Here is a 26,324-nt window from a genome sequence, read left to right as displayed (position 1 = left end):
TTACAAGAAAACTAATTTTTAATAAAAAGACAAATTTTATGCTTTAAAAACGTTTCTTAAACCCTTAAAAATCATTTTCGTAAAGGATTCTTACGAAATTAAGATTTAGGTCCCCTAACTTATAAATCTCCAAAATTTTCCTCAAATCTCTATGTTTTTAACGTTAAAATATTCCTCTAAACATTTCTTAAAGATTTCGTGAAAAGATTTCGAAGAAATTCCAAAATCCTAAAAACCCTAGAATTTTCGATTCCAAATATCTAGAGATTTAGAAGGGTTCGTTTGAAAATAAACATACCGGAGTGTTTCCCTCGTTGACCTCTTCGATTTGACCTAAGTTTTTCGCCGGAAAAAACGTCGCCGGAGAAGCCCTCGCGGAAGCCGTCCGTCCGCGCCTATGTCCGCCCGCCTCTCGTTTCGGCCGATTCGCGTGAATAGAAGGGGGTGGGGGTTCGGTTATGCTATTAAGAGAATTTGGGGTTTGCTAAAAGTCCATATTACCCTTACTTAAGTAAATTCGGCTTAAGAAAAACCTAGGGGCAAAGTTGGCATTTAGAGACTTCTAAAATTAATAACTCTAAAATTAGGCAAAATTTGGTATAACTTCTATATACCAAAACGATCAGAATTTCGCGTAGGATTTTATAAAATTAATTTCGTTGCATTCCGATAACCTTGAAAAATTTTACTTAAACCTCGTCGCGGCGCTTTAAAATGCGTGCAAAGCCTAAAATAGGATTTTCGGGTTTTACAGTTTACCACAAATTTGACATTGACCGTCAAAACGTGGTGGCCAAGGGGTGCGATTGGGACTGGGGACACGACCGCATCCTCTGTAGTTAGTGAAGCGTCCACGGCCGCAGCTACATGGGGTGAACAGTGCGAGTGTAGGATCACCTGGAGGTGTGGCGGAGGCGAACGATAGATCCTTGGCAGCATCTGTGAGTTGATGCACTTCCTGACTCCTCAGGAGGGAATACAGGTTGTCCAAACTGATTAGATGAAGAGAGGAGCGAATGTAAGTTTTAAATGACTGATATGAAGGCGGGAGGCGATTCAGGATGTAATGCAGGACATCTTCACTATCGACGGTGCCACCGGCGGCATTGATGTTGTCGACAAGTACTTTGACGGAGGCCAGGTACTCGGTCATGGTCTTGTTCTGCATTGATAGGGAATGCAACTCGTTTTTCAGCTGTATTACTCGAGAACGATTCGTGGAGTAGAATCGTTGTTCGAGCGTTCACCAAATGACAGCTGAAGTTTCAAGGTTGAGTACATAGGGGAGGATGGAGGGTGAGATAGTAGAGAACAGAGCAACCAAGAGGTTTTGGCCAATGAGGGACCAGGAGGAGAACTGAGAATTCAATGTGAGCTGTCCGGCGGCGGTAAGCAAGTGTTTGGGTGGGCAAAGGTTGCGTGCCATCCAAATAGCCTGAGAATCTATTAGCTGCGAATAGTTTTTGAATGGCAGATCGTCAGGTGGGATAGTTGTCCGGGAGAAGCTGGACATTGATGACGTTCTTAATGTTAGAGAGCAAGAACTTGAGAGTGGCGGGAATGTGAACGTCTGCGACGTTCTGGGTGTCATGGACGGTTGCTTGTGGAGTAGACGCCACAGAAGGCGGAGTCGAATCACCCATCGGGGAGAAGGAAAGGGCCGCTAGGCAAGCGGCTCTGATACCATGCGAAACCTGCAAGCGGAGCTTAAGGAAGAAAAGCTTAGCTATTGGATGATAAATGATTTCTGTGTATATTACTGTAGCGATGGGATGTAAGTGTTTAAATACACCAAGCATAAAGAGAAGGCTGAGGTTTTGACAATATTGCCCTCAGACAGTTACATAAAGTGTAAAGCTGTGTAAGGCAGAGAGAGCAGAAGAAAATAGAGGGAGTGGCGTATGTTGCTGTTGAACGACGGCGTAGTGGAGTTCGCCGTCTGCTTATCTTTATTTGATTGAAATCTAAACACTTTAATGTTTTATCTTTATCCAACCAGCGAATCCATTCAGAAGATACAATATTATTATAGCTTTATAATATATTTTTATTGCAACACCTACCATCTTTATTTATTATAACCAGAGAACTAAAGTTGATCTCCACAAAGAGTATCTCCAACCGAACGTCAAACGAGCATATGATGTCGTTCGATCGCTCCAATCGAACCTCAAAACTTCCACCATTTACTTGAGGGTGAACAGTTCGACGCCAATATTGGCGTCGCACTGTTCACCCACGCAATATTGGCGTCGCACTGTTCACCCACGCTATTTTGCTCTCTCAACCGGAAAAAACGTGCGAAAGTGAGAAGGATCGTTACCTTCACAGAAGCACATAAAATGAAATTCGATTGGAGCAATACCACGGCATTTTGGAGTTTTGCGGTTTTTTACCGTAAAAAAATGGAGTTCTTCGTTGGAGATGCCCTAATGGCCAAGCAAGAAGAAAGGCGCTGCTGAGAACCACCAGCCGTTGCTAGTTTGAACGCCGTTGATGGCGCTGCTCGTTTGACACTGCTGCCGCCCACTACAAGAGCTCGCTACTGCATTCCCTTCAATGACAGCCAAGAACTTGTCGCCGGAACTTCAAGTTCACCGCCGGCCATGTCGGTAGCTTCCAGTTGATAACCCATGCACAACGGTTCATGAACGTTGGTCTCAACTCTCAACAACAATCGCCGTTGCCGACCAAGACAGTCTTCTCCTAATCTCCATATATTGGATCCAATGCAGTTCATTGAGTTACAGAAACGACTCATTAACCTATTTCTATCACTTTAGAATGCCATTATAGCTTCTTCTTCCTCCTCCTCTCCTCTTCCTAAAAGGAATGCATGCAATTCTTCTTTTTCCCTATAATCTTTTAGTCAAAGTGCATTATCATTAATCAGATACTCATAATTATACTCTTCATGCAGTCTCCATTAAAAAAAATTATTCGATCAAAAATTAACCTAATTGCTCTAATGTAATGACTACTTGAACATTAATTGAACTATGTGTAGTTACTTAATTCAAGTATGGTCAAAATGTGCATGTTTATGTGATGTTTATTAATTTTTCTATGAATTATTAGGATTATTTCAATTTTTTGGAGTTAAAATTGGTCCTTTTTAGGCAACGCAGCAGTACTACAGTAGCATGCATTGTGGCACTGTCATGCAGTACCATGACACTAATATATATCACTATTTTAAAGAAAATATATAAGTGGAAAGCATTCTTAAAGGCGCTACAATGTTGTTGTATTGTCACTCTAATGTTAATCTCTTTATTTTTTAACATGAAGTTTAACTCTTGGGGGCGTTGTGGCACAAAAGTTGGGCATTGCTACTTTAGATAAAATATTTATATATATAAATTCACTTTTAAAAATCTATTTCATTTTCATTCATTTCATTTGGTCGGGGGAAGAGGAGAAGAGATAGAGAAGCAAGATAGGAGAGAGAAGTTAGATTTGGAAGTGTTAGAGTTAATATTATTTAGATCAATATAGGTTATCATTATCCTATTTCATATTTTAATTTTGTGGCTCTTTTGTATGGAATTTTGGCATTTTATTTGGTTAGATTTTATATGAACTCAAGTTTACAAAGATTGATAAGACTTGAGTATTTAATATTCTGGTCATATTAACATATATAAATTAAATTTCACTAAAATTTTTATGATATATAGCATTTTAGGTATTTTAATTAGTATATCAACTAATAGAAATTGCTACAGAATAATAAAAGCTTCAAAATATTATTGTTAACATTCTATATAAATGATTTCATGAATTGTACCTATTGATGTGTGTATAAGTTTACCCCCATGAGATCCTACTATTTATCGTACATGTGAAGATTTATATAATCCTATGATATCAATTTTTCATTCTCATACACCCTCAGAACCCTAGCGCCGTCGCCGCTCTGGCGATTTAGATCTTCCCCATTTCCTGCTTACCTCCGGCCTCTTTCTTCGCCGTTTAGCGTGTTTTCTCGCTCGATCTGATCTGCTGGTGCTCTCGTGTGATTTTGGCCCACCTAGGGCTTCATTTTAATGTCGGGGGTTTCGGCCTCTAACCCTTGGGGAAACGTCGCCTCCAAGGCACAAGATCCTAACAAGGGTTTCTTCAACTTGGATAAGGATGCTTCCTCTCCGACCAAATCAAGATCTTTCAAGGATGTCCTCTCGGGATCCTCTTCCGGTGATACCCTTCCCTCTCTTACGCATTCTACTTACAATGGAGTTCCAGCTGTTTTGATTTCTGATGATGAAGTTTTACAACTTGCATCTTCTTTTCGTTTTACATTAGTGGGAAAGTTTGGTCTCCGTCGACCGAACCTAGACGCCATTCGGAATTTTTTCGGTAACCTTAAGCTCACGGGTTTTTACTCTGTTGGTTTGTTAGATTCAAAACATGTTGCCATACAACTGTCTAATGACTTGGATTATAGCCGAATTTTTGCTCAAAGATCATATTTTATTCTTAACTGTCAAATGCGGATTCTAAAATGGACACCCTTTTTTGATGTTAAGGAAGAATCACCTATTGTTCCTATTTGGATTTCTTTTCCTAATCTTAGACTTCATTTTTTTAACACTAAAGTGCTCTTTGCTCTTGGATCTATATTTGGTCGACCGTTACAAACGGATCAAGCGACTGCTTCAAGAACCCGACCTTCGGTTTCCAGGGTCCTTGTTGAAGTTGACATTACTAAGAAATATGCAAAAGAAGTGTGGGTTGGCTCCAAAACTTATGGTTACTTACATAAAGTTGATTTTGAAAAGGTTCCGGAATTTTGTACTCATTGCAAATCTCACGGGCACGCGTTGGTTGAATGTTTTAAATTACATCCGGAGCTTAAGAAAACTACCAGCAACTCCAATGGTATGGGTAACATCAAGGTTACTGAAATTATTAAGAAAGATTCTATTGACCCTGTTGTGTTGGATGTCATCCCATCCAATGTTGAGATGGCTGGTAGTGGTCCTATTAATGATTTAGATAATGGTATCGATAATGAGTGTTGTATTAACAATGTGGAAAAAGTGGGTGAAGGGTTTAACTCCTTGATTTCGACCCTGGATAGAGATTTATTGAATGATGATTTAATGAATGTGAAGGGTAAAAGCCCAGAAATTTTTATTCCTGTGGAATCTATGTTTCAAAAAGAAAATATCATTGTGCACTCTAATACTACGTTGAATCTTGATATAGGAAAGGAAGGTGGGGAGGATGGTGAAGAAGGGGTTTATATACCGCCTACTAAATCTGATTTTGTGTTACATGATAAAATTATTTTGGGAAAAGGAGGAGACCAATCAAGTGACCTTGGTTCTACTAGGGGAACGGGTGATGCCTAAACTAGTGGAAATGGGTATGTTTTGGAAGAGGGAGAAGTTTCTCCTCAAATGCAGAAGAAAAAAAAAGAAAAATGGGAAGAATCAAATACCTGAAACACCTAGATCTACTAGGGCTCAAACTAATCCCAAGAATTCTAATGTTTAAAGCCCTAATCTGGAACGTGCGTGGTATTGGGGGGAAGGATTCTAAAACTCGTGTAAAAAATTTGTGTCGTGTTCACAACATTCACATTTTGATTCTGCTTGAACCTTTTGTTTCTGCGGATAAGTTAATGATTGTCACTTCTCGTTTGGGATTTAACTCTAGTTTTGCTAATAGATCTAATAAAATTTGGATAATGTGGAAAAAGGCTTTAAATGTTACTGTTATTTCTGATTTTGAGCAAGTTGTTCATACTCAAATTTCTTATGATAAATTTATCTTTAATGCTTCTTTTGTTTATGCTTTATGTACGAGAGTTGGTAGAATCCCTCTTTGGGAGTGTTTATCTGATTTTGCTCATAATGCTAGTGGTCCGTGGTGTGTGGGAGGGGATTTTAATATTATCTCGAACGCTAGTGAGCGGGTTGGGAGTAATCCCCCAAACATTAATGCCATGGATGATTTTAATCAAATGATTTCTAACTGCAATTTATTGGATATCGGTTTCTCTGGTTGTGCTTTTACTTGGTATAGATCTTCTATGTGGCAAAGACTTGATAGGGTGCTGTTTAATAATGAGTGGGTCAATATGCTTCAAATTACTAATGTGCAGCATTTGAGTAGGACTTTATCGGATCATGCTCCTCTTCTTATGCAAATTTCTGATAATAATACCAAGTACTCTTTTGCTTTTCGTTTCCAAAATATGTGGATTAATCATGTTGATTTTTTAAATGTGGTGGCTACAAATTGGAATGCTAATGTGTTTCCTGACAATAATATTATTGGCATGGCTAGACTTTGGGCCAAGCTTAGCAGACTTAAACAGACTCTTCGGTGGTGGAATAAACATGTTTTTAAAAATATCTTTGATAATATCAAAGATACTGAAGCTAAGGTGGTGGAGTTGGAAAGTGCACTGCTGGATAATCCATCTGTAGAGAATACTTTCAACCTTGAAAATGCTAAGATTGCTCTTTTTCAACTGCAAAATCAGGAAGAGATTTTTTGGAAACAAAAAACCTCTATTGCTTGGACCACTGAAGAGGATAAAAACACGTCTTTTTTTCACAATATGGTTAATAGAAATAGAATGAAAAATCGTATTCATAAAATTATTGATCCACAAGGCATTGTTTGTGATACTGAGCAGTTAATTGTTAATTCTGGTATTAATTACTTCAATGATATTTTCAATTCTTCTAAGTTAGACTATCCTATTGATAATGCTAGTGTGATTCCTAAAATGGTGGATGAGGTTGATAATGATATGCTTTGTAAACCTCCTACGGAAGATGAAATTTGGGAAACTATTAAAGGTATGAATGGTGATTCTGTTGCGGGGCCTGACGGATTTTCTACCAAATTTTTTGTTAAGACTTGGAACATTATCAGGTTTGATATTATTAATGCTGTGCATGATTTTTTTAAAGGAAATCCTTATCCAAAATTTTTTTCCTCTACTAATTTAGTGCTTATCCCTAAAAAAGATAACACTACTTATTGGAATGATTTCAGACCTATTAGCCTTTGTACTTTTTTTAATAAATTAGTGGCTAAAGTTATTACTTCTAGATTATCCTCTATCCTGCCAAACATTATTTCCATTAACCAAACTGGTTTTGTTAAAGGTCGTAGTATATTTGATAACATTTTATTGGCTCAAGAGATGGTTCATGATATTAATGCTAAAGTTAATGGTGGCAACATCCTTTTTAAACTTGACATCACCAAAGCTTATGACAATTTGAAGTTGGATTTCCTTTACAATGTTCTTAATTTGATGGGGTTTAATGAATTTTTTATGATGCTCATTAAGAACAGTATTGAAAATTATTTCTTTTCTCTTATTATTAATGGTAACAATCATGATTTTTTTCCATCTAAGCACGGTTTAACACAAGGGGATCCTCTATCCCCTTCTCTGTTTATTTTAGCTATGGAATATCTATCTAGAGGGATTGAGAATCTTTATAATAGGATGCCTATGCTTAATTTCTGTACTATTGGGGGCATTCCTATTACTCATCTTAGTTTTGCTGATGATTTTATAATTTTTTCTAATGCCTCTATTAAAAATGTCAAGTGTCTTGCTAGATTTTTATCTTCCTTTCAGAAGATTAGTGGGTTGTCTATCAATAGGGATAAGAGTAATTTTGTTACTGGTACTTCTGTGAATCATAATAGAATTAATGGCATTAAAAGAATTTGTGGTTTTAACCAGTCGTATCTCCCTATTAAGTATCTTGGGGTCCCCCTTTTTAAAGGGAGGAAAAAGAAATTTCTTTTTGATAATATTTTTACTAATTTCCAAAAAAAGTTTTTAAATTGGTCTTCTAATTTTTTGTCCTTCGGTGGTAGATTGTCCCTGATCAAAAGTGTTCTGAACTCTATTCCTATTTTTTTGTTTCATACTTTGCAACCTCCTGATGGTGTGTGTTTAAGGATGGAGAAGATGATTAATAAATTCTTTTGGGGTGCTACTGAGAAGAAGGCTTGTATCAATTGGGTTTCTTGGAAAAAAGTTTGTGGTGTTTTTAAGGAAGGGGCTCTTGGGTGTAAGTCTATTTCTGATATGTCTCATGCTTTTTCTCACAAACTTTGGTATAACTTTAGAGCAAATAATTGTTTATGGGCTAGGTTCATGAATGCTAAGTATTGTAAGAACCTTAACCCTTTGGTTTGTCACTACAAAAGCTCTGATTCTAAAGTTTGGAAAAGATTATGTAAGATTAAGTGGGAAGCTGAGAAATTCATACAATGGGGCATTGGCATTGGGGAGGTTGGTTTCTGGCAGGATAATTGGTTGGGACCTAGTTCTATTGACCATTACCTGAATACTAATACCATTGTTAATACTAAGGTTAATCATTTTTTCTACAATGGGGAGTGGAACATTGTTAAGCTTCAGGAAGTGGTTCCGAATGTTATCATTGAGAAAATTATTCAAATTCCTTTAAATTTGACTGCCAAGGATAAAATTATTTTTAATTTGTCTGTTTCTAGTGATTTTAACTTAAAGGATGTCTAGGAGGAGGTTAGAGTGAAAGGCGTTACTTCTACGATCTTTAATTCTCTTTGGCATAATACTATTCCTCTATTCTATTCACTGCTTTCTTGGAGGTGTTTGAAAAGCATGTTAGCTATTGATAACATTCTTTGGAAAAAAGGTTTTTGTATTGTCTCTAAATGTCAATGTTGTTTCAACATTGAGAGCTTGCAACATGTTTTTGTTAATGGGTCTATTGCTAGTATCGTTTGGTCTCATTATTTTAATCTTGCGGGTATTGGTGTTTTCAATGATGATTATGATTTGACTGGTATTCTCAAGATTTGGTTTAATGATTGCAAAGGTCATATTCATAATGTTCTTCCTATTGTTATTATTTGGTATCTTTGGAAAGGGAGAAATGAATCCAAACATTTAGGTATTAAAATGAATGCAAATCTCATTATCTCGAATATTAGGGAAAAAATTCTACAGCTTGCTGTTGTGAATCTTCTGTCTTTTAAAAATTTCCATAATAGCAAACTTTTGGCGATGCACTTTGGGATTCAAAATAGTATTATTAACCGTAACAGAAATTGTTTTGTGATTTGGGCTAAACCCACTGAACCCTTTGTTAAATTAAACACTGATGGGTCTGTGAAAATTAGTAAAGCTGGTATGGGTGGCATTATAAGGAATCATCTTGGTAACCCCATTGCTGTTTTCTCTGGTCCTCTGTCTTTTTGCGATGTTTTAACTTCTGAATTATTGGCTTTGGATTATGGTTTACAATTATGCTTAAACATGGGGTTATATAATGTGAATATTGAGGTTGATTCTACTCTTGTTATTTATATTATTACCGAGAAAGAGGTTTGTTTTCCCCATAATTTTTACAATATCAGGAAAATTAAGATGGCTCTTTCTTTGCTCAATTTTACTATTTCCCATATTTATCGTGAGGGGAATGCTTGTGCGGATTGGCTGCTAACTTTGGGTCTAATAGTGATATTTTACTGGAACATCCTGTGGTTGATCTGCCAGTTCCTCTAAAAGGTATGATTAATCTTGATAAAATTGGATTACCTTACATTCGTCATATGTAACTCTATGTTTTGGGTTGATATCTGTGAATTGGGCCGGGGTGATTTCTTTTTGCTGGAGCTGGCGTTGCTTGGCCTTTTCGTGGTTGGGAAGGATTTTTTCTGGGTTTTTCTTTACCTGTGGGTGTGTATCTGGAAGAGAGGGAGGTTGTTTATGTATTATTTTTATGCTACTGTCTGCTATCTTGGTAGGAAGGTGCAGGCTGTTTGCGGGAGATTGGTGACTTTGTTGGGTTCTTATTTCTGCTGCCAGCATTGTTATGTGATGTGCTGGAGGCTGAAGTGTAACTGGTTTCATGAAATCTGGAAGTATCTCGTTGGTGTTGGTTCAGTGTGGTTTGATATGAAGGATTATTGTGGTAGGAATTGGTATGGATGGAATATGGCTTGGTACTTGAACGTTGGTTTGCATTTTACGATTCATGTTGGTATCTCAAGGTCGGGCAAATTTTTAAACTGGAAGCACTTTATTAAATTGCTGTGTTTGCGGGATTTTTTTGACCGGGTTTTCTGTCTGGGTGGTTACAAAATGCTGAAAGCCATACATATTTACTCTATTAGTTTTTTGTCTTCTAATGCTTCTATCTTTTGGAGAATTTATTGTAGGTTTCTAATCATCTGGGGTGGTGGGAGCGATAAAGACTACAAGGTTCTCGTCTTTTATTTTTCGCATTTATATTCCTATTTCTATGTGCTTTTTTTGCAGGAAGTATGAGCTGATAGAGTTAAAGTGGATCTTCCTTTTTTGGGTGCTGGTTACTCACAGCCCGTGTTTTTCTTATTGTTATTTTTGTAAGCTTAGGACAAGAAACTACCGGCTCTTAGGTATTTTTATTTCATTTTTTATTGTAGCTCTACGGAGCAGTAGCGAGCTGGTGGGTCCTTTTAAGGACGTTGTAACCGAATTTTGATTTAACACGTAGGCCCATCTGTGGGTTTAACCTAAAAAAAAAAAAAACGAAGTAGAGAATAGGAACTTCCCTGAAGGAGCAAAGCTAAAAATGATGAGGGGAACGAGTAGATTCACTCCAATTGTAGGCGACATGTCGAAGCATCAACACATCCTAGAGGTGCGAAGTTGGAAGATGCGAGGGGTGTGAGCCAATCCACTCTAATAGGAGTCGACTAGGGTGAAGCCCTAATAGAGTGAGAGAAAAAGCTGAATTTTCATCTTTCTTGATGAATTAATGATTAAATTGCTAAGATATCAACTTGTACTCTTTGATTGATAGATATTTAATTTAATAATTTGTTGTACTCAATTAAATCCCTAAATATTCCTCCTCATTATCAGCGATCAAGATTGAAGTTTATATATGAGTGTTTAGGGTAATTTATAGATTCAGTAAATTTTCATGCTTATATTATAAGTTTGTTTGTAAAGGTGATTGTAAAACTATTCTGCAAAAATTAATTGTTTGAGAGCTACGGTAAAATGCAGTTTCCTATAACATAATTTCTTCAAAACAACGAGAAAATTAACAATAGCCAAACATAATTATGATTGCAGTCTAAAAAACAAAACAACAAGAAAATTATCCCAAAATAATCATATACGGTTAAAATTCAATAATTAATGACTTTTACATTGACATCCTGCTCTTCAATAAGTCATTAGTACATAACACATAATTTTTAGTGTAAATAATGATCTATTTAAACAAAATTGATGGCCAATATACGTAAATCAGTGAGAAGATTGTTGATATAATTATTAGAAACTAAGCTATTGACACACAACTTGTAATATAAGGATTAAATTCCGTATATTTTTAATATTGTTGATATAATTTTCTCATCACACAAATAAACTATTAGTAATTTATTATACTGATGACGATACAAAGCAATATTAAACATTAAGACATGCCTGCACTCAGCTTAAAGTAAGAGCGTGCGAATATTTTTTAAAGAAATAAAAAAAAAATTAGAAAGCTACGTATATGAGGAAAGAATGGTGAATCCACAATACAAAGAAAAATGGAATTTTGACGTCGTTTGGAAAGCTGAAAGACGTATATTCTCGGTATTATTCCACTACGACTATAGTGGATAGACTCTCTGAAAGCAGAAGCCACATGATTATTTACACACCAAATATTTTATTATTATTATTTTTTTTTTTAAGGAAAAAAGTTCGGTCACTCAACAGCATATATCTCTGTCAGAAATGAAATCTTAGGTCTTTACTGTAGAAGAACTGTTCATCAAATCTTTGAAAACCAGAATTGACTGAAAAGAAAAGCAATCTAATCGTTCTAAAATCCAGCACTAAAATTGCTTTGGAGTAATGCAGCTTATCTTGATCTATTAGTTGAGAGTTTCGACTATCAATTAAGAGGTTAAGAGTTTGCATATGAGTTGTTTGTGTGAATTTGTCTTAAATGACTCAAAATTACTAAAAAAATTGCTTTTAGGTGATAAAAATTTACCTTCATAGTTTTAGCATGAATAATTATGTCAAAAATTTAAAACTATTTTGATTTTTTAATTTTAATTAAAAGTCTTTTTTAATTCAAAGATGTATGACTTGCTCACTATTGATTTGTTTTAAGATGAAATTTGATACGTCATGCAAAAATTATCTTGATTGGGCACGAATCTCGATTAAAAAGCTAGTTGGAAACTTCAAAAACTAATTTTGGGAGCACCCGAACTCCGATTTCAGCGAGCTTATAGTCAAACTGAGCGTCTCGGAAATACGAGCACAACGACACCAAGTTCAACCCAATCCGAGCCCAAAATATTATTTTATATAAAAATAAAATCTATTATATACAAATAAAATTTTTTATGCTCACTACAAAAAACAAAGCTATTTATGCACCTTAAAGTGGACTAATAGATACTTGTTAGGGAACATGATCTATTGAGACACTTAATAAAGGTATTGCTTAGGTGGTTGTTGGCATAGGCTTAAGGGCGCCTTTGTGTACCCTAACAAAAAAGTTTTGTTGGCAAATAAACTTGATTGAATAACTTCGATATGGCAACCATAAGTGCCCTAATAGCCTAGTTTTTCTAACACTTTGATTTGATAAAAAATATGGTTAAGTATTACACGTATTTTGTGACCTAATAGATGAGCGTTACTAACGCATTTATATGATGAAAGATCGTTAACAATAAGTCACATTTAAATTGCACTAAGAGGCTTGTTTTCCCAACACTTTAATATGATGGAAGACCTTTAGTAATATGAAATTATTTGGTGCTTCAATATATATTTTATCTAGCACACATTTTAATCAAGTATCATTTAATTATGATGTTGTATATTATTTCAATAGCCAATAATGACTCTCCAATCAAATATCTAAAGACCACATATATGACAACTTACATAAGCATTTTTTTTCATAAATATAAATATAAATTTTATTTCATAAATCCAAAATTACATAGTATTTTTTTTTATTCCAAATTACCATGGCATTTAAGTTGGAGTATCCTAACAAAAAAAAATCAAGTTTTGAGAATTTTGCACATCCAAGCCATAATTTTTATTGTGAGTCATCAACTTATAAAACGTCGCAGCATCTATATTAGACTTATTAATTTTAGCTTGTAAAATTTCATTTATAGTGTTAATTTCAAACACAAATGCATCATTTAGTAGCTATTTCATGTCATCATATTAGCATCTTCAAAAATGTGAAAATGTGATCCAATGTCAGTTCTAAATAAAATTTCTATGTGAGCGGTCCATTTGTAATAGTCAGGTTTCAATCCTCTCCAAAGCAAATTAGCATCAACATTCTCTCTTATCCTACGAATGTTATTTTCACTATCTCTACATGGGTGTAGTATCATTCCACATATACTTCAATTACTAATTGGAAAATTAAAATTCTTCAACTACTTCATTAAAAACATTTTTAGCCCTCAAACAAAACATCCAACTTCAATCCATTTTCAAATGAGAGCCTTCATATAACAATGGAGAAATAAATATTACATAGCTATGACTAAGATAAGCAAAAAAAATGTTAAACATCATATCTTCACATGACATAATTAATTAATAAAAAGAAACTATTATTTATTTCAAGTAAATGCTATACTTTATGATTTATATGAAACACATAACTAAAGTAATTAACAACAAATAAATCAAACTTAGCACTTTATGTTTGATTTCATAGTACAGTTATGGATATGAAATTAAAGATTCAAGTTAGATTTATCAGCTAACTTTGAAGTAGGGGTGTTAAAATATATTTTCAGGTCGGGTTAAAATGAATTTTCAGGTCGGATTTTGGCCAAAAATGACCCGTTACTATTTTACCCAAATAAAACCCGGGCCAATTCTAGAAATGGGTTATAAATCTGAACCCGAACTCAACCTGCTCCAAACGTAGGTCGACCCGACCCGACATGTTGACCCGGGAGAAGAGGGGGAATGTGATCACCCGAGGCAAGGGGTTGTGTATGTCAGGGGGTGGGGTCACGCAGGGGTGTGGCCCGTACGAGGGTTTGGGATCACGCGAGGGGAAAAGTCACACGAGGGGGTGGGTTAGGTTGGGATTCGGGTCAGTTTCAGGTTGATCTCGGAGTTTCAGGTTAACATTAACCTGACCCAATTTTAAAGATGGGTTAATATCTTGAACCCAAACTCAACCCATTTGGTAAATGGGTTGACCTAAATCATTTTTTTTTTTTTTGTTGAGTTTGGTTTGGGTAGAGTTTTGGGTTGGGTCGAATATTAAGACTCCTACTTTGAAGGATTAAAATTTTATAGTAGAATCCCAATTCTATTGAAAATTATATTTTCTTAAAAAGGATAAACACTTCTGGAGAAATTAACATTAACAATTAACTTTTCAGTGATATTATATACTCTAGTAGTAGTGACGGTGTAACCAACAAATATTTCATCGATGAATTACCAACGAGTTGTCCGGTAGATAAACTGATAGAAAATTACAAACATAAAACTTACTAGTAGTGCCGTCGATTTTCTTAAGCTAATACAACCTACCAAAAATGCTCCAAAAAATTTTTGGTTGAACTTTCGATAGAAAACTCATCGGCTTACTTAAACATGATGAAATTGATGAAGATCAACAGTCAAGTGGAAGCTCAGCAATAATCAGGCTAAAGTCTGGTGGTGATCGGGTTGAAGTCCTAAGGTGATTGACAGTCAAGTGGAATATGATGAAGATCAACGATCGGGTAAAAGTCTAATGGTGATGGGTGATTAAATAAAAGTTTGATGATAGACATTATGCGAAGGGCCTATAATGTAAGGGGTCAAAGTAGTGTTTCATGTCAGGAGTATTATTACACACTAATAGTACTAATTGAGTGGAGGTATGATGGTGATCAGGTTATAATCTTTCTTTGAAGAAGAGATTAAAGGAGATGTCTTAATGTACAATAGATAAGAGGTTGGTAATTTTAATATTATTTATTAGAATGTTACTCGATGATGTTAACATTCATGAAAGAGGTTAACAGAATACATCAAGAATGTATGACCTATCTAAGATTATTTATTAGAGAGTTGCTCGATGATATTAACTTGTGTATAAGCTAGAGGTTAAGACAATCAACCAAGGATGCTTGATCTTTTTGAGGTTATTTATCAGAGTGTTATTTAATGACTTTAACCTGTATATAATAGGTCGAGAGAATCCACCAAAGATGTATGACCTATCTAAAATTATTTACTAAAGCATTGCTTAATGACATTAATCTATATGAAAGAGGTTGAGAGAATCAACCAAAGATGTTTAACATTTTTAAAATTATTTGTTTGAGCGTTAATGAAGTTAACCTTTATGAAATAGGTTGAGATAATATACAAGGATGTATGACCTATCCAAGGTTATTTTTTTAGCATTGTTAGATGATATTTACTTTTTTGGAAGAGGTCAAGAAAATTCACCAAAGATGTATGACCTCTCTGAAGCTATTTGTTAGAGCATTGCTTGATGACATTAACCTTTATAGATTAGTTCGGTATAATCCATAAAAGATTTATGATCTATCTGTGGTTATTTGTTAGAGCATTGGTCACTAACGTTAACCTATATGAATGAGGTCGAAAGAATCCACTAAAGTTGTTTGACCTTTTTGAGGTTATTGTCAGAATATTGCATGATGACATTAATCTGTATGGAAGAGCTCGAATCTAATCCTCCTAGGATAGATTATGCGATATTAAAAAAAATAGCAAAGTTAAAATATAGGATATTATAATCTACTCACCTTAAAAAAATATGTGTTATTATAGATTATGCCTTGATTGGGAGGGGGTGAATGCCTCGTGTATCATGAATTAAATGTGAAGAATGGTCTATCTTTAAAATTTACTATCTTTTTGAGGTTGAGATTAAGATATTTCCCATGGAGTAGAAGTTCAGATATATACTATATGAAGTTTGTAATTTATTGGAATTAGCCTTATATTTGTTACAAGCTTTATGAAAAATATTTTCTAAGATATTGTCTTAGATGTTGAAAGCGTTGAAGAAATTTTCATAGCTACTGTCCCAGTTAAGGTTGCCCCTCAGTTCATATCTGATTCCTATAAAATTGATGCAATAATGGCTGATGCTAGGATGTTGATATGAATGAGCTTTCAAGATTAGAGCAAACAATGCACCCCGGTTAGGAACGACTTTCCCATAGTTCACACTAAATTATTGCATCCTAAAATCTTTGCGATGATAAAGAAATATAAATTTTAACATCCTAGCTTTGTATAAAAATATAGTTCACAAAGAGATGAAAAGATAGGAGTGTAGCATTCATAAGGGACACTAGAGTTTTTTACATGAAAATCTTTGAAAAAATGAAAAATTATGAGGCCATGCCCAGTTTAAATGAATCCAATAGTGTCAATAGTTGATTACAAATAAGTCTTTTTATTGGGGGGAAGGATTTGGCTCAATGTAGTAAATATAAATCATTTAGAATGCATTACATGGTGGGAGTGAGAAGAAAAAGTGTTGACATATTCGTTTGGTCTGAAGGACCATAGTTAGCGAGCCATGTGGGTTGGAAGGATCGTAGTCGAGCGATAGAGGTCGAAAAGATAGTAGTCAGGTAATGATGATCAGAAGGATCGTAGTTGGTGAGTGACGAAGGTTAAAAAGATCATAGTCAATGGATAGTGGTCAGAAGGACCATTGTCAACATGTGACAGAGGTTGAAAAGACCTTAATCATGTGATAGTGGTCGAAGAAATCACAGTTAGTAAGCAACAGAGGTTGGAAAGACCGTAATGGGTCGACAATGTTCTGAAGGACTGTAGTCACTAGGCGACGGAGTTCAGAAAGACCGCAGCTAGGAGATGAAGGTCAGAAAGACTATAGTCGGTAGGCGATGGAAGTCAGAAAGACTAATGTCTGGAGATGAAGGTCAGAATGACCGTAGTAAGCAAGCAACGATGGTTAAAAAGACCATAGTTGATGAAGGTGGTTGGAGAGACTATAATTGGTTGGCGATGATGGTCAAAAAGACCGTAGTCAGGCGACGTTTATGTCCAAGCATAATTTTAATAATGGCTAGTGGTCGGGCAAAATTGTGATGATCATGATTAGTGATCAGACATAAGCTAGGGACGATCAATGATCGAGCGTAAATCCATCGTTAATTTTTGGCCGGGCCCAATTCCGTCGTAGCTAGTGGTCGAGCAAAATTCTGATGATAGTCGGTGGCTGAGCTAAAGTCCGGCGAAAGTCCAGTGACGATCGATGATCGGGCAATAGTTACTGTTCAATAAAAGTGATTTTACCATTCACCACTGCACTTTTACTGTTCATAGAGAAAAAATCAAACGGTTCTCTGTGTTCAGCCTCTACACATAATAATCTCTCCTCATCATCCCGTCTATACACATAATAATCTCTCCTCATCATGACTTTGATTGAACTACACATTTATCTTTTTTTTTTCTCTCTCTCTAGAATAATATGAAAATTAGTCCTAAAAATATTATTATATCTGTCGATTTCATATCAGAAAATGGATAAGGTCCCCTCCATCGTATAATTAAAATGACCTCATCTCAAGCGCAAAAATTATTTTTAATAAATTTAAGAATTGGTACACAAAATCAATAACAAAAAAATCTCTCTAAATAAAAAATAAAAAATAAATAAAATTAAATTACTTAGACATCCACGTCGAGCGATATTCCTATCAACAGCTGTGTGAAAGTCATTCATGACATGAAAGCATCTTCGATACAATGCATTGTACCTTGAAGGCTTGAACTGATCACTCGAAAGCTTGACACGTGCTTGGTCGCGCTTGATTTTGCGTTTAGCTTCTCACTATTAGCGTCCCTTTCCACCAAAAGTAGAAGGATAAGACCTCATAGAAAGTTGGGGAAAAATCCTGCAAAATATTATTATTTATGCTACAGGTCATTCGATATGTAATGTACATAAAATAATATATGAGATACTCCATTATATTTCTGGTGCCAAATGCTTATCTTTAACTCCAAATAGTCAACACATTATTGCTCCCTTTGACAAGTATGTTGAATGAGAAAGTAAATATAATATTAAAATTATAAGGCTAATCATGCTCTATTTTTCTTGAAAAAATATAAATGAGTATAAAATAAGAGTGCCAAAATGAATTAACGGGTCAATTTTAAGTCTAGCATGAAATTATTCGGACTCAAACTCAGTTAACCTGCACTCAACTTGTCTAATAAACGGATCATGATAGCACTTCTTGATTAAAAAAAATATAAAAAAAATTATGAATATTATACCAAAAAGTTTTTAAGAAATAAATAAACGGTTCACTTTATGGTCAAAATTAGGTTTGCAAGTTAAACAGAAATCAACCTGTTTATTGAACAGGTCAACATGAACCTAATTTTTTCTGACCAAGTCCAAAATGGATTGATGGATCGAGTCAATTTTTGATATTAAATAGTTGAATATGATGGATGTGATTGCTGTATGAAATTACAATTATACGCCACTATGACATACAAAGTCAGACAGATTGAAATCTGGCTGTAAAACATAATAATAAAAATTAAAAAAAAAATCTAAAATTTGCCACCACATCTTCCTATAACGTGTTAATGTAATATACTGTAAGTCACAAAAAGAAAAAAAACCTTAAACTTTGTTACTTTCAGAAAACATATAAGAAATTTATGTGCATGAACCTGCGTTATGTAACTCGTACGTCAGGGCATAGAATTGAAAGTCTTAGCTCATTATTGAAGCACACACACACACAAAGATGGTAATGCGTGTAGCTATTGATGAAAGGCCACTTTGTGGTTTTTGGGTGCTGTGATGGGAAGGTGAAGGTCTTTATTAGAGAGCCACTTCGTTTTTGGTAATGTTTGCTTTATTCCTTTCTTCTTCTGTGTCACCGTTAAGTAAAGTCTGAAGGAGATGAGCTGTGACTGTAATATTCTGACAAGTCGCAGAGAGGAAGAAGGCTTAGGTTTATACCCCATGCATGCATGCAATTAATAAGGTCGTAATCATTTGAAAAGGTGCTTAGAGGATAATTGATGAAGAAAAAAGGATCCATGTTGATCAAGAATAGTTTTGTGGGTCCCATTGGGATGAGTTTAGTTTTGGTCAACCATTATCATTGAGTCCTATGATTTATATATATTATAATTTTATAAATATAAATTATAAAATGACCAAACTATTAATAAAAACTACTTAAGAGAATTGAGAATAGGGGACTCGCCTTTATATGGCTACAAATTTTTTGTAAAAATGATTGAAAAGTTGTTGTGGAAAAAGTAAATTTTTTTTAAACTATTGTCAAAAGCTAGTTCATATATAGCTCAAAAAGTTTTTGAAAGCAACAAATAAATAGTAGCCAATTAAATAAAATTTTGATTGTAGTTTGAAAATAAAACAATAAATAAACTATCCAAAGCAAACCCTTTGTATAACTAGAAGCAAATCATATAACTAATTAGTTACATTAATGCACATTAATTGTACATTAAGGCTTCGTTTGGGACGGCTTTCTTATTATTTTTTAAAACAAAATTTTAGTATAAAAATTTCTTAAACTAAAATTTTTTTATACTAAAAATCTGTTTTAGAAAACATTATGAAAGCAACCCCAAACAAAATCACAACACATTTCCCTTACTGGACCGTGCCCTAGGAGTAATTATTCCGCCAGGTTATCGAATGCATCTGGAAACCAATAACAAAATGCCACATCACTAAAGTGCTTGGTACCGTGCTCGATACAACGCGCTCGTTACACTCGGTATTGTTCGATATTTTCATCGGATCTAATAATTTTTCATGCCCTAAACCGGAGTCGGTAACTTCTATTTTAAGCATACAGCAACAATTAAAACTGTTACAAAAGCCCTCTTACCGCAAAAACCCTTTTTTCATATAGGTGCAATCTCATTATACTACATAATTTATTAGTATTTTATTATCATAAAAAGCTCGAACGCAGTTGCAGCTATACAAATCCAATGCACAGTTAAAAATGTAATTCCATTCCTTTAAATTATCATCTAAACTATGATTAAAAATTGAAACTGGCATAGTTTAATTCTAATGGTAATTTGAGCAAGCTAAGCACATCAAAATTCAACTGAATAACTTAGGCTAATTCTAACATAAACGGCAAATAATTTTTTTTGTTAAAATGATGAAGCCTATAAAATTAAATATAAGGAGAAATGTTTCTACACTAATGAAAATAATATTTATTCTATGCGAAATAATAATAAGATAAGAGATTTAGGCTTCATTTGGAATGGTTTTCTTACTGTTTTCTGAAGTAGTTTTTAGCACAAAAAATAATTATACAAAAAAATTGCTTCAGAAAGCAATAAAAAAGCTGCCCCAAACAAAACAATGCTTTGTAAAACTGCTTTTTAGAATAAAAATTTATTGAAAGAGGGAAAAAGATAGTGGTATAAAACTATCCCAAATGAAACCTTATATTCATGAATGTCAAAATTTAATCCATCGAGATATTATAAGCAATAATATGAATACTTTTTTATTTGTCATTCCTAAGTAATTCGTCACCTCTAAAACATTGGGGATTCCATTAATAATGTCAGTGCAAGAAGCTTACAATAGAGTGGAAGGGTTAGAAAGCGACCACACCCCTTGATAATAATATCGCCAATTTTATTCTATTAGGGCATCCCCAACTGAAAAACTCATTTTTCACTCCAAAATGTAGTAACAATCCAAAATGCAATAATTCATCACCAACCGAACTCCATTTCATAACATCAAAAAAGGGCATTTGTGAACAATGCAATGCCAATATTGCCCTCACATTGTTCACGTCGTTGTGATAATGATGCAGGTTTTCGCATTCGGATGGAGCAGCTCACAGACGACAAACGTTGATTTAGCATTCTGCTGGAGATGGCCTTTGCAAGATTGAATGAGAAAGTAAACATAGCATCCAAAATCTCACTGAAGAAAACACTGTTAATCCAGGCATCATTAATTAAAAAGAAAGTATGATAATTGATAATACAAAAGGATAGCCTTATGCACATTTGAGTAACAAAGGGTTGCTTCTCCTTCAAGAGTCGAGAGGTGATATACCTCAGGAGATAATGATTCACTTCAGAAAAACAATAATTTCAATTATAATTTTTCATCGATAAAGAACACGTTTTCATGGGAAATAATCATTCCCGATGGATAAATAAACATCGCAAATCATCCCTTTTTAATCATGCATACTTTTCTAGTTTTCTGTCAAAAGCTTTTTCCGGTAAATTTTATGCAGACTGTTTGCAGGAAATATGGGCATAGAAAATAATTTTCGTCCGGATAATATAGGAAATACATTTAACTCCCAAAATATGTACATACATTACATCCAAACATTGTATTTATAACTAATAATATGAACAATATAACTGTTGCGGACTAGAATATGCATGGCGATAGAGTTAGAAAACTTCCATTTCAGCGTTGTACAGATATCTAGCACACAAACATGGGAGGAATAATAACCCCAGGATATTTACGTGGAAAAACCTGGAAAGGGAAAAAAACCATGGTGTCACGCCCCGTTAAAACAATTCCACTAGTGTTTGTTTGAGATACAAGACGCTGACTCGTTCTTAAAATTTAGGATGATCAGATTACAATGCTACACTTCCGGATTGAAATCCGATTACAAACAAGTTGTAAGTCACTTGGAATTCCGACGTTACTTGGAAATCGGGCAGAGTTCCGGCGTCACTTGGGCATCAGGTAGAATTCCGATGTCACTTGGGCAGAATTCCGGCATCTCTTGGGCGTAAGGCAGAATTCCGACGTTACTTGGGCGTCGGATAGAATTCCAGCGCCACTTGGGCAGAATTCCGGTGTCACTCAGGCGTCGGGAAGAATTCCGGCGACACTCAGGCATCAGGCAGAATTTCGGCGTCGGTGGTTGAGGAGTTTCTTCCCTCCTAACCTTCTTCTCTTCTCTTCTCCTTCTTGCTTGGTTCCCCTCTCATGAAAAATGAGGGGTTTATTTATAGATATTTTGGAGTGGCATAGCTTGTAAATAGGTGAGAGATCAGGGGTAAATAAAGAGTGGTCGGATGGACGACCGATATTGAATCCCTTGATTGTGTACCGCTCGTCAGACATTTGAAGGTCTTAATGATGTCGGAATTCGGCGATCTTGGGCTCGTTGGATTTGTCTCGTCGAGCCGCTCGATTTGACTATAAGAATGTCATATTTGGAAACCGTTTGGTAACTCAAATTGTGGTTTGATCTTTCCAATAGCTCTTTGGTTCTTCATTTGGACTCATTTGGGCTCGGATTGAGTCGATTTTGGTGTCGTTGAGTTTGTATTTCCGAGACGCTCAGTTTGACTATAAGCTCGCTGAAATCAGAGTTCAGGTGATCCTGAATTTAATTTTTGAAGTTTCCAGCTTGATTTTGCCTCGAGATTCGTGCCCGATCAAGATAATTTTTTTTGATGATATATCAATAACAATTATATATCCTAGAAAAATGTATTTGAAAAGAAATTCAATATTCAAATAGTTACAACATCAATCGTTCAATTATTTTCAAAAATCTAAACATAAACAAGTAAATTCAAAAGAAAAAAAATCCACTTTTATGTCCTCACCGATGTAGCACATCAAGTGGATAAAAAATATAATGCTAAAGATGCAATTATAAGAGCCTAATCAAAGCTCATTACAAGAGTTCACTCATGAAGGAAGAATTCAATTAGAGTTTTTATATTTAAATTTCAAATTTAATAGCTAGAAGGTTTGAATTTTTTTAAGAAATATGTATCGGTTAGTCATTTAATGGAGATAAGATGAATCAATGAAATAGGTTATCACTTATTCCCTTTTTCTCTCAAAATTTTCTTCTTATTTTTTGAATTAACGTAGTCATTGTAATTCTATAGATAGTGCTGTTATGTAATGAAATTATTTTAAGCTTTTAAATGATAAAAAACTCTAGAAGAATTTATTCACTTTTGATTAGCATTTGGTGGCCTACTTTGGCCTATTTTAGTGTGATTTATTTGTTATTTTTTCATTCCTATTATTACTCTTCTTAAATATTTGCATCATCTTCCTGAACATGCTATCCATCTTTCAAGTTCATCTGCCCTTAACTTATGCCTTAAATAGGTTAACCAAACCTTCTTCTAGCATAACAATATTCATTTATCTTACTCTATTCTTGTGTAGAAGTATATTAAAGGGTTTCTTCCTGTTGATGAATCGCTTCGGAAAACAGTTTTATTTTTCCTTCCAAATGTCAATGTTGTTCTAATGTGAAAAATGTCAATCATGTTTTTGTGAATGGGGATATTGCTCTTAAAGTTTGGAGTTATTTTTTTGTCCTGGCTAATAAGGGTAATTTTAATATTAATGATGATGTGGTATCTATGTTAAAGTGTTGGATGACTACCTCTAAAGGCCACATTTACAATTTAATGCTCATCCTTATTTTGTGGTATTTATGGAGAGCTAGAAATAATTCCAAGCATAATGACATTAAGATGGATGCTAATCAAATTATTTCCAATATTAGAAACAAAATTTTGCTATTTTATTCGGTCAATATTATTACTGCTAAGAATTTCTACAAGTGTTTTGACATTACTATAGATTTGGGTATTTTCAAAAAAAAAAATTAGATACATCATAGAACACTTGCCAAGACTTACTTGCATTTAGCCTTTACATTTATCAGGGCTTCTACATAATTGTATGAATTTCTAACATTCAATTCGAAATACTACTTATACTTAATTCGTTAATACATATGCAATGTAATGATTATAATGCATATATCCCGATATCATATTATAACTCCACTTCAAATTATGCCTCCCATTAACCTCTCACACCCACTTATAGGTCAAAACCAGACAGAACAGTGCCACATAACCTCTAAACCCACTTTTAGCAATCGGTGCCAGAATTTCTCTCACATCCACACTAAACAGATGAGGCCAATATATATATATCATATTATAACTCCACTTCAAATTATGCCTCCCATTAATCTCTCACACCCACTTATAACAAAACCAGACAGAACAGTGCCACATAACCTCTAACCCCACTTTTAGCAATCGGTGCCAGAATTTCTCTCACATCCACACTAAACAGATGAGGCCAATATATATATATATATAATCAACCAATTTATATTTTCAATGCAGCATTTTAATGTTATATAAATTGTCAGACTTACTAGTAAAAGCCACATTATATGTATATCATTATACTCACTAAATTTTTTCCATTCAATTTCTAACTTCAGAGAGATATTCATAGGAAAATTTAAAAACTTTTACATAACTATTGCAGTTGTAAAAAAAAAAATCTTAATTTAGTTATATACTCAAAAATTTATGTAAAAAAAATCAATGGGTAAAAATATGATTTTATATACTCAAAACATTTAGAATAAAGCACAAGAGAATATATTGAAAGCTATACAATGAGAATATCATGAAACTCGATACAAATACATTTTTTTCCGTAACTCTATAAAATCTCTATCACTGAAATCAGAGATAGGAGTTTAGAGGTCTACCTCGTACTCTAGAATAACTTAAATATGCCCGATGGGTGATTCAACTTCTTGGCCTTTGAATCATCTCTCTCCCTTTTTCTCTCCTTTCTTCCCTTCCCCCTTCATCTCCTTTCTTCTCCGACAAGGTGGTTGGGGAAATGAATTTGGCAAATGGATTAAGATATTTTAGTATTTTTTAAAAAATACTAATCTTACTTGACGCCACAACACTTGACTTCCCAGTGTCATTGCGCTCCCAAAGAATCTTCCAAATTTTACCATAATCTTTTCATCTAAGATGGGGCTGCAACGCACGCTCATTTTTCCCCTCCACCCGAGAACTCAATATCGCAACCTACCAATCCCGACACCGCACTGCACCTAGAGTAATTTAAATGAGTTCAAAAATTTTCTTCTACAATCTAATTCTTGACTTATCAAAGGCTCTCTTAACCAATCTAAAACTTATAATTGTTAATCAAATTAAAATTAACAATCATTAACAAAAATTACTTGGATCCTGACAACGAATATTACAACCCTAATGTGTGAAGACTTATTTTAAAAAATAAATAAATAAATAAAAATAAAACCAAAAGAATTCATAGGTATGCTGATTGTATAAAATCCAGTCAGTTCCTCTTCCTTAGTAAGGTATGCTCTCTTAGATCTCAGATAGATCAACTCTCCTTGGCCTATTGGTTGAGAGCTTAGGCTTCCAACTAAGAGGTCCAAGGTTCGAGTCTATGTGTATGCGTTGTGTGTGTGAATTTGCCTTAATTGGCCTAAATATCCAAAAAAAAAAAAATTAAATATCGGATAGATTAATTTGCTTTCATGATTGGATGTATGAATTGTCTTATCATGAATCAATATGGCATCCTGTAGAAGATTCGGATAAAGAAACTTGTCTTCAAGGAAAAAATAGATTCTACACTACTACCCTACAAAAGATGACATAAGCTTAAATGAAATATTAAAACTATTATTCGAAGGACAATTTTTAGTTCACTTTTGATAACCTTAATTTTTTAAAATCTCATTTAATTCAAATTCTCTTTCTCAGGAAAGAAAAGAGCATGCAACAACCCTCTTCATAGGAAAAATCGAAATTTTCTTGAAGAGAAAGGATGAGCGGCTAATTCAAAACTAAAATGAGCACCAAATGATAGAACAATATGAATTATATTTTTGCATTCAATGATCTTCTTCTATTCCTATAGACCTCTTACATTCTAATCTAGAAATGTGAATGAGTACATAGAGATAGAGGCTTGTTGTTTGGCAAAAAATAGAGGGTCTTATTGAGGGATAGATTGTTTAGCGGGTCTGGACACATACAATGCACCAATATTCTTAGTTAGGCAATAAGTCACATGGCAGCAAAATAGAGGATAGAGGGAAAGGGGCGTGCCATAAAGAAAATGGGACAAAAGTACATGTAATAAATAAATCTTAATAAATTTGAGTTGTGAATGAAAACAGTATAAGAAATGTGAAATTAAATATAATATAATAAAATAATTGTTAAAAAGAGACGAGAAATTTAAAAAAAAAAATTACTTTATCCTATTCATATCAAATAGCATGAATAAAACGCTCATGTGGACCCTTTTTTTGTCAAAGTATAACTGAAACATCAAGAAAGCAGATTACATTTAGATATAGCATATATTGCATAAATATTCAAATCTATGCTTCTATTATTAAATTATGCATTTAAGGGC

General features: G+C 34.3%; 1 long non-coding RNA gene across 2 annotated transcripts in view; it reads right to left on the bottom strand.

Moving 5' to 3' along the window:
- Positions 1 to 20,602: 20,602 nt before the first annotated feature.
- The window catches only part of LOC114578490, a 37,039-nt gene continuing 31,317 nt past the window's right edge, over positions 20,603 to 26,324 (bottom strand). Inside the window, exons 3-4 of one of the 2 annotated variants that reach the window (XR_003699509.1) lie at positions 21,144 to 21,162; positions 20,603 to 21,020 (exon numbers count right to left, since the gene is read on the bottom strand). This is a non-coding gene — a long non-coding RNA (uncharacterized LOC114578490). Of the gene's footprint in view, positions 21,163 to 26,324 lie in introns of both variants that reach the window. The other variant, XR_003699508.1, reaches the window with a different exon arrangement.

Source organism: Dendrobium catenatum, unplaced genomic scaffold (genome assembly GCF_001605985.2).
Source record: "Dendrobium catenatum unplaced genomic scaffold, ASM160598v2 original_scaffold_50508, whole genome shotgun sequence".
Lineage (NCBI taxonomy): Eukaryota > Viridiplantae > Streptophyta > Magnoliopsida > Asparagales > Orchidaceae > Dendrobium > Dendrobium catenatum.
The sequence above is the reverse complement of the archived record's forward strand: the minus strand, read 5'-3'. Positions and strand labels throughout refer to the sequence as shown.